This window comes from Salvelinus fontinalis, chromosome 11, assembly GCF_029448725.1.
Source record: "Salvelinus fontinalis isolate EN_2023a chromosome 11, ASM2944872v1, whole genome shotgun sequence".
In the NCBI taxonomy this organism is placed as follows: Eukaryota; Metazoa; Chordata; class Actinopteri; order Salmoniformes; family Salmonidae; genus Salvelinus; species Salvelinus fontinalis.
The window spans coordinates 54255463-54264756 of record NC_074675.1 but is presented as its reverse complement, the minus strand read 5'-3'; positions in this window follow the sequence as shown (position 1 = coordinate 54264756).

Sequence of the window (9294 nt, the reverse complement as noted above, 5' to 3'; positions counted from 1 at the left end):
TCTTGGTCAAGAATCCGATGGTCACTCTGACAGAGCTCCAGAGATCCTCTGTGCAGATGGGAAAACCTTCCAGACAGACAACCATCTCTGCAGCACTCTACCAATCAGACCTTTGTGGTAGAGTGGCCAGATGGAAGCCACTTGTGAGGAAAAGGCACATGACAGCCCGCATGGAGTTTGTCAAAAGGCACCTAAAAGACAGACCATGAGAAACAAGATTCTTTGGTCTGATAAAACCAAGATTGAACTCTTTGGCTTGAATGCCAAGCGTCACGTCTGGAGGGAACCTGGCACCAACCCTACAGTGAAGCATGGGGGTGGCAGCATCAGGCTGTGGGGATGTTTTTCAGCGGCAGGTACTCGGAGACTAGTCAGGATCGAGGAAATGATGAACGGAGCAAAGTACAGAGAGATCCTTGAAGAAACCTGCTCCAGAGAGCTCAGGACCTCAGACTGGGGACGAAGGTTCACCCTCCAACAGGACAATGACCCTAAGCACACAGCCAAGACAACGCAGGAGTGGCTTTGGGGCAAGTCTCTGAATGTCCTCTGAACGTCTCTCCGGAGAAACCTGAAAATGGCTGTGCAGTGACGCTCCCTATCCAACCTGACAGAGCTTGAGAGGATCTGCACAGAAGAATGCTGTAATCGCTGCTTCAACAAAGTACTCAGTAAAGGGTCTAAATACTTATTTAAATGTGATGTTTCTAAAAACCTGTTTCTGCTTTGTCATTATGGGTTATTGTGATGTCATTATGGGTTATTGTGATGTCATTATGGGGTATTGAGATGTCATTATGGGGTATTGAGATGTCATTATGGGGTATTGTGATGTCATTATGGGGTATTGTGATGTCATTATGGGGTATTGTGATGTCATTATGGGGTATTGTGATGTCATTATGGGGTATTGAGGTGTCATTATGGGGATTGTGATGTCATTATGGGGTATTGAGATGTCATTATGGGGTATTGAGATGTCATTATGGGGATTGTGATGTCATTATGGGGTATTGAGATGTCATTATGGGGTATTGAGATGTCATTATGGGGTATTGAGATGTCATTATGGGGTATTGAGATGTCATTATGGGGTATTGAGATGTCATTATGGGGTATTGTGATGTCATTATGGGGTATTGTGATGTCATTATGGGGTATTGTGATGTCATTACGGGGTATTGAGATGTCATTACGGGGTATTGTGATGTCATTACGGGGTATTGAGATGTCATTATGGGGTATTGAGATGTCATTATGGGGTACTGAGATGTCATTATGGGGTATTGGGATGTCATTATGGGGTATTGTGTGTAGATTGATGAGGGGAAAAAACAATGTAATACATTTAGAGTAAGACTTTAAAGTAACAAAATGTGTAAAAAGTAAAATGTTCTGAATAGTTTCATGCACTATACTTTTAAACTATCCTCCACACACTGTTAAACTTCCCCCTACACACGGTTAAACTACCCTACACACTGTTAAACTACCCTACACACTGTTAAACTACCCTACACACTGTTAAACTACCCTACACACTGTTAAACTACCCTACACACTGTTATACTCCCCTACACACTGTTATACTCCCCTACACACCGTTAAACTACCCTACACACTGTTAAACTACCCTAAACACTGTTAAACTACCCTACACACTGTTAAACTACCCTACACACTGTTAAACTACCCTACACACTGTTAAACTTCCCCCTACACACCGTTAAACTACCCTACACACTATTAAACTACCATACACACTGTTAAACTACCATACACACTGTTAAACTACCCTACACACTGTTAAACTACCCTACACACTGTTAAACTACCCTACACACTGTTAAACTACCCAACACACTGTTAAACTACCCTACACACACAGTGGCTATGCAATACATAAACATAACAGTTGGGCTATGAATACTGAAAGGATCCCACACAGAAAAGGCTTCCATCAGTGGGCGGACCAAAAAGGCTTCCATTAGTGGGCGGACTAAAAAGGCTTCCATTAGTGGGTGGACTAAAAAGGCTTCCATTAGTGGGTGGACTAAAAAGGCTTCCATCAGTGGGCGGACTAAAAAGGCTTCCGTCAGTGGGCGGACCAAAAAGGCTTCCGTCAGTGGGCGGACCAAAAAGGCTTCCGTCAGTGGGCGGACCAAAAAGGCTTCCGTCAGTGGGCGGACCAAAAAGGCTTCCGTCAGTGGGCGGACCAAAAAGGCTTCCGTCAGTGGTCGGACCAAAAAGGCTTCCATCAGTGGGCGGACCAAAAAGGCTTCCATCAGTGGGCGGACAAAAAGGCTTCCATCAGTGGGCGGACCAAAAAGGCTTCCATCAGTGGGCGGACCAAAAAGGCTTCCATTAGTGGGCGGACTAAAAAGGTTTCCATCAGTGGGCGGACCAAAAATTCTTCCATCAGTGGGCGGACTAAAAAGGCTTCCATCAGTGGGCGGACCAAAAAGGCTTCCATCAGTGGGCGGACCAAAAAGGCTTCCATCAGTGGGCGGACCAAAAAGGCTTCCATCAGTGGGCGGACCAAAAAGGCTTCCATCAGTGGGCGGACCAAAAAGGCTTCCATTAGTGGGCGGACCAAAAAGGCTTCCATTAGTGGGCGGACCAAAAAGGCTTCCATCGGTGGGCGGACTAAAAAGGCTTCCATCGGTGGGCGGACCAAAAAGGCTTCCATCGGTGGGCGGACCAAAAAGGCTTCCATCGGTGGGCGGACCAAAAAGGCTTCCATCGGTGGGCGGACCAAAAAGGCTTCCATCGGTGGGCGGACCAAAAAGGCTTCCATCGGTGGGCGGACCAAAAAGGCTTCCAACGGTGGGCGGACCAAAAAAGCTTCCATCGGTGGGCGGACCAAAAAGACTTCCATCAGTGGGCGGACCAAAAAGGCTTCCATCAGTGGGCGGACCAAAAAGGCTTCCATCAGTGGGCGGACTAAAAAGGCTTCCATCAGTGGGCGGACCAAAAAGGCTTCCATCAGTGGGCGGACTAAAAAGGCTTCCATCAGTGGGCGGACCAAAAAGCTTCCATTAGTGGGCGGACCAAAAAGGCTTCCATCAGTGGGCGGACTAAAAAGGCTTCCATCAGTGGGCGGACTAAAAAGGCTTCCATTAGTGGGCGGACTAAAAAGGCTTCCATCAGTGGGCGGACCAAAAAGGCTTCCATTAGTGGGCGGACTAAAAAGGCTTCCATTAGTGGGCGGACTAAAAAGGCTTCCATTAGTGGGCGGACTAAAAAGGCTTCCATTAGTGGGCGGACTAAAAAGGCTTCCATTAGTGGGCGGACTAAAAAGGCTTCCATTAGTGGGCGGACTAAAAAGGCTTCCATTAGTGGGCGGACTAAAAAGGGGCATGTCGCCGTGTTATAGTCCACATATCAAACTTTTGGAGAGGGAACCTACGGTCAAACCGACTGCATGTTTGTAGTTAGCAAAAGGACGGAGAGAGAAAAAGAGGTGAAATACATAGCGTAAGGGAGCGGGCGACTAATGGAAGTTGAGCTATTCAGTGGAGGGTGAATATAAGTCTGCCTCCTACTCCTCCGTCCTCCTCCTCCTCTTCCGTGGAAGTTAAACCAACACTCTCTCTCCCCTTTTCGCTCTCTCTCTCTGAGAGCTCTCATCCCATTACATCTTCCTCAAGTTCCCGGGTCGAGGCCCTGAAAGGTGGAGCGTGTGGACAGCAGTCACGACTGATACAGTACTTTTGTAAATAGGTCTTGCTGTAAATGCACGGAAACAAGGCATATGTGTTGTAAGTAACTGCTGAATGGAAATCAATTTGAAAAGCACAATGATGGATAAGAGATTATTAATATTTACTCCCTAAGTGGAGGCTGAAGTCGAGTGAAAGTTAGCAGTTAGCAGTTGGGGAGTCGCTCTGGATAAGAGCGTCTGCTAAATGACTTCAATGTAAATGTAAATGTAAGATGGGTTGACTAACAAGAACTAATAAGGCAATTAAGTGACAGCTAGTTTGGACAAAATAAGAGAGAAGAGTACTGTTGATGATAACTGAGAGAAAATAGCTTGTTTCAAATGCATTAGTTGTGGTTTGACATAAAAGGTGGAGAAACAAATTGAATGTGGTTTTTTTAAACATTTTATTATTAAAGTCCCCTGCCACATTCCGACCAAGGGTCTCTGTATAAACCTTTGTTGATTTTGACAGATTAGATCACAGTCTCATCTCCTCCCTCCAAAATTGTCCGACATGACTTGAATTAGTTTTGCTCCGAGACGTATAGCGTTGGAATTAGATTTGTTTCCGCCCCGAGATATAAGCAATGGAACCAGTGTGACTATACAACCTCTCTCCATGAGTACGTTTACACGCACACGTAGAATGTGATTTTAAAATGATTATGGCAGTTGGCCGAATACGGAAATAGTCATTTAAATGCCTTACTCTTTTCTTAAATCGGTGTACGGTCCAAATTTAAGTCAGCATATGCCGATTAAAACACCTGGTTTTCTGAGCAATCTTTAGAATTATTAGGACAGCTTAATCGGCGTTCCAAAGGTGTATTTGATCTGCACATGTGCCAGCAGCGGTAGCGCTAGCCTCCCTCTTACGCGCGTGACTGAAGTGAGTTCGGGAAAAACTGAAAAGTATGCATCTTAGAAATAGTTTTCACATACAAACTTTATTATGTCCGAACTCAGAATCAAAAAGGTTTCGCAAAAAATTAACATGGTAGAATGTTTATTTTGATTGGCTATGTTCTGCATCTGTGACTTGTTTCAGGAAACTAGGCGTATGTCACGCGTCACTACTTCACAGGATCAGCATTTGAACGTAAACATAATTTTTTTAATCAAAATGCATATTTGTGCAGAAATGCCTTCTGGAAAATGTGAACTTTCACGTTCCTTATTAATAACAAACGTGTATGCCATCTGTAAATACAAATAAAATAGTTAAATAACGAGCCTTGTTGGTTTAGCCACGGAAAAAGACGGGAACTTTCCCACTATTGGCTGAGATAATGGATGGGCTGGACATGCCAAGAGATGAATTCGGATTGGTCTGCCATGTAGCACGCTTCTGTCTTTAACATGAGCTGGTCAGTATGTGTAGATAATCCATTCTAAGTGTTGCTCTCCACTTTCTGGAGGACCGAGTTTTAAATTCAGTGGAATGCCCGGTGTTATTAGAGTATGATAGCTAAGAAAATTCTGCCGTTTGATTGCAAATTTGCAGATGGAGTCAAAGAGAACACACAGAAGGCTGTTGTATAAAACACCTGTCTCCGGATTACATCTTCAAACTAAGGGCAACTGTGGCATCAGTGACAGAGAGGGAGAAGAGTCCATCCATGTATACCGGTAAGATAGTCTAGCTAGCTACATTTTCAGATATTACAGGTTTTCATTTTGTCAGAAAATAATTTTCATTTCAAGTTCAAGCCTACTGTTAGCTAGTAAGCTAACGTTAGCTGGCTGGCTCGCTAGCTAACGGTATGTGTATGATCTGTGTAGTAATATTATTCGCATCTCAGAGCCATTTACATTGCTAGTTATAGCCTAATGTTAGCTAGCTAGCTAACATTGAACCTGGTTGGTTAGCTACCTGCAGATTCATGGAGGATAGTAACATTATGAGTTGGGATTATGGTTAATTGTTTAGTTAGCTAGCTAGCTACATGTCTAAACAAAAAAACGCTCTAAATCAGAAAGGTGCGGAAGCCGACCTCAATCAACATCCACGTCTTTGCTCAGGGGCAGAACGACAGATTTTTACCTTGTCAGCTCGGGGATTCCATCCACCAACCTTTCGGTTACTGGGCCAACGCTCTAACCACTAGGTTAGAGCTATCTGCTTTACAAGTGACAGGAGGAAATTCTCCACCCCACAACAGTGAGCATCTGGTGTAACTGGTGACAGAGATACATGGACTGTGGTTTTTCTGCGTCTGGTACTAGGGCTGGATGATATATCGAATTAATTCGGATAATTAGAATGTATGTTTGTTTGCGATGTTCTCAAATGTATTAATTTTTCGTTTTTATGAGCCTTTATGTCCGCTTGTTCTCATGTTTGGTCTCGTCTCATTGGCTCCTCTGTGCTGTGTGCAGCTTCCCATTTACACCGGAGATCTGTATGTAATGACGAAATGCCCTAACAATGGGACTCGTTGTCCCAAAGGCTTTAAGGCAGGTGACAAATGTAGGATCAAAATAAGCCATAGAAACGCATTGGGTTTATTTTGGACAGAATTTTGCAAGAGTGAACCCTCTTGCTTCGCCCTCTTCCTCTCTGGTTTACACACCAAGCCCCTCCCCTGCCTCTCACGCCAACCATGTGATGAGATCACATCTTCCTCTATGGTTTACACACCAAGCCCCTCCCCTGCCTCTCACGCCAACCAGGTTAAGAGACCACATCTTCCTCTCTGGTTTACACACCAAGCCCCTCCCCTTCCTCTCACGCCAACCATGTTAAGAGACCACATCTTCCTCTATGGTTTACACACCAAGCCCCTCCCCTTCCTCTCATGCCAACCATGTTAAGAGACCACATCTTCCTCTCTGGTTTACACACCAAGCCCCTCCCCTGCCTCTCACGCCAACCATGTTAAGAGACCACATCTTCCTCTCTGGTTTACACACCAAGCCCCTCCCCTTCCTCTCACGCCAACCATGTTAAGAGACCACATCTTCCTCTCTGGTTTACACACCAAGCCCCTCCCCTTCCTCACACGCCAACCATGTTAAGAGACCACATCTTCCTCTCTGGTTTACACACCAAGCCCCTCCCCTTCCTCTCACGCCAACCATGTTAAGAGACCACATCTTCCTCTATGGTTTACACACCAAGCCCCTCCCCTTCCTCACACGCCAACCATGTTAAGAGACCACATCTTCCTCTCTGGTTTACACACCAAGCCCCTCCCCTTCCTCTCACGCCAACCATGTTATGAGATCACATCTTCCTCTCTGGTTTACACACCAAGCCCCTCCCCTTCCTCACACGCCAACCATGTTAAGAGACCACATCTTCCTCTCTGACAAGCTGTTTCAACCCACTATTTGCATTTGAGGTTTGGTCGAACAGAATCTGTCAAATGGACACCAAAACACATTGAGTCATTATTTTACTGTAATAGTGGAGAAGGAAACTTTTCTCACGATATAACGTTTTATGTCTCGACTACTCAAATTGCGCACAGAGCAGACACTACTAAAATGAGAGTATAAATGAACATTGATTCTGAGAAATGAATGCTCAGTTTGTCGCGAGCGGCATTGGGGTACCACGTACAGCATTTTAGTCAGTCTGTTATACTAGCTGCCTAGTCTGTGTTTAATAAATGTGGAACACTCATAAGACACAATTATATTAGGAATTGGCAACTGGTTCTCATTCTGAGAAATAAGGGAAGCCACTTGATTTCAACATGTGAACAAAGTGGACATGCTTTTCAAACGGTTCGGAGACAGAATGGGTGCTCATAACAACGCAACTGTTCAACCTTGTTAGCTACTAAATAGATCCAAGTTAAACTTGAAATATAAAGATAATCTGGATAATTATTTTTACTTTATTTTTACTTTAAGCCAGTTAAGAACAAATTCTTATTTTCAATGATAGCATAGGAACAGTGTTCAGGGGCAGAATGACAGATGTTTAGCTTGTCAGCTCAGGCATTCGATCTTGCAACCTTTCGGTTACTAGTCCAACACTCTAACCCCTAGGTTACCTGCCACCCCTAATCACTAGCACGTGGGCTTTAGAGATCGTTGATGAGCCCTGTGTTAATTGTCTATAGCCTAATGCCTGCTATAATAAGCAAGTCATTATTAGTGAATTTGCATTCTGCATGGTTATAGTTACATTTGTAACAAAAAGGGCATTTTTTATAGACAGATTTGAAAGCCAGATCAGTGATTATTGAGAAAAAACAGTAGGTAAAACTATTTTTACAAAATTAGGTGGGTCTTATGGATGTGGAAGGCTTAAATTTAGCCTTGGTATAACTTCACAAGCCCTGAAATCATTAAATTATAGCTGACTGTTTGAAATGCAGTGTATTTTACCTTTAATTCTACAACAACGCTTATTTAGAGAATTTTGTTTTTTTTAAATCAAGATATATATCGTGAATCGGCCGTAAATGTGAGAAAATCTAGATAGGGCTAGGCAATATGGCCTAAAAATCCTATCTGGAACCATACAATAGTAATCTAAAGAGTTATAGAAAGGCTGGCATTCAATCCAACCCAGTTGCTCTTTCCTGCAGTCAAAAGTCCTAGTGGCCTCATGGGTGGAATGTTATTAATATTTTTCATAATGTCATAATTAATCACCATTATATAAAAAATAAATAAATAAATAACGGATGAAAATACAGTGTTTCTATGTCAAACAATGTTGTTATATTTCAGTCTTCTGTGATGTATATACAGTGTAATATTGGGATGCAAACTCAAAATGTCATATATTTCAATTCTATATCTGACACGGTACATGTGTCTTCCTTTTTTATGCCTATAGCCATGTGTGTGAGGTGGATACTTTTGTTTCAAAGTAGATTTATTTAAGATTACCAAGAAACACTCTGTGTGACCCTGATTTAGCTCACTGCAGTAAAAAGTTAAAGGTAAATTCCAGTCCAAAAATATATTTTGGTATTGGTTTCAATAGTCCATTGTTGATATAATCCCAAAATGTTTTGCATGTCGGCAAACGAGTCGGCAAACGAGTTGATAAAGTTCCAAAAAATGTTGCATGTCGGCAAACAAGTTTTCAAGATATCTAACTTTCAAAATACAGAAATACAGCCAGTATTATGTATTTTTGTATCCTACATGCAAAACATTTTTGGCATTATATCAACAATGGACTAAGAAACAAATACCAAAAGATAGTTTTGGGGTGGAGTTGTACTTTAACCAGGTTTGAGCTGCATGTCAAGAAACTGCATTCCTCCTGCACTGAAATAATACACACATTACATTCATATAGGCTACTCAGTGTGAACTACAATGAAACTAGACTGCCCTTTTCCCATTTTCCTGGAAATCATCATGCAGGATTTGATTGAATATAGCTAATTTACCTCTATTGACCTGGTACAGTTCAATTATATGACTCCCAGTGTGATTTTCTATTTAACTTACTGTAGGAATAATTGTGATATAACTGTACATATTCCATTAAACTTTATGGTTCATTTCAGGATATTAAAATACACAGTATTGAACCCCCGAGCCCAAATACTCTTTAAAGTCACTATCAGCGAAGTTCAAAATATCTATTATCACCTAAAAAGGAACAGTCACTT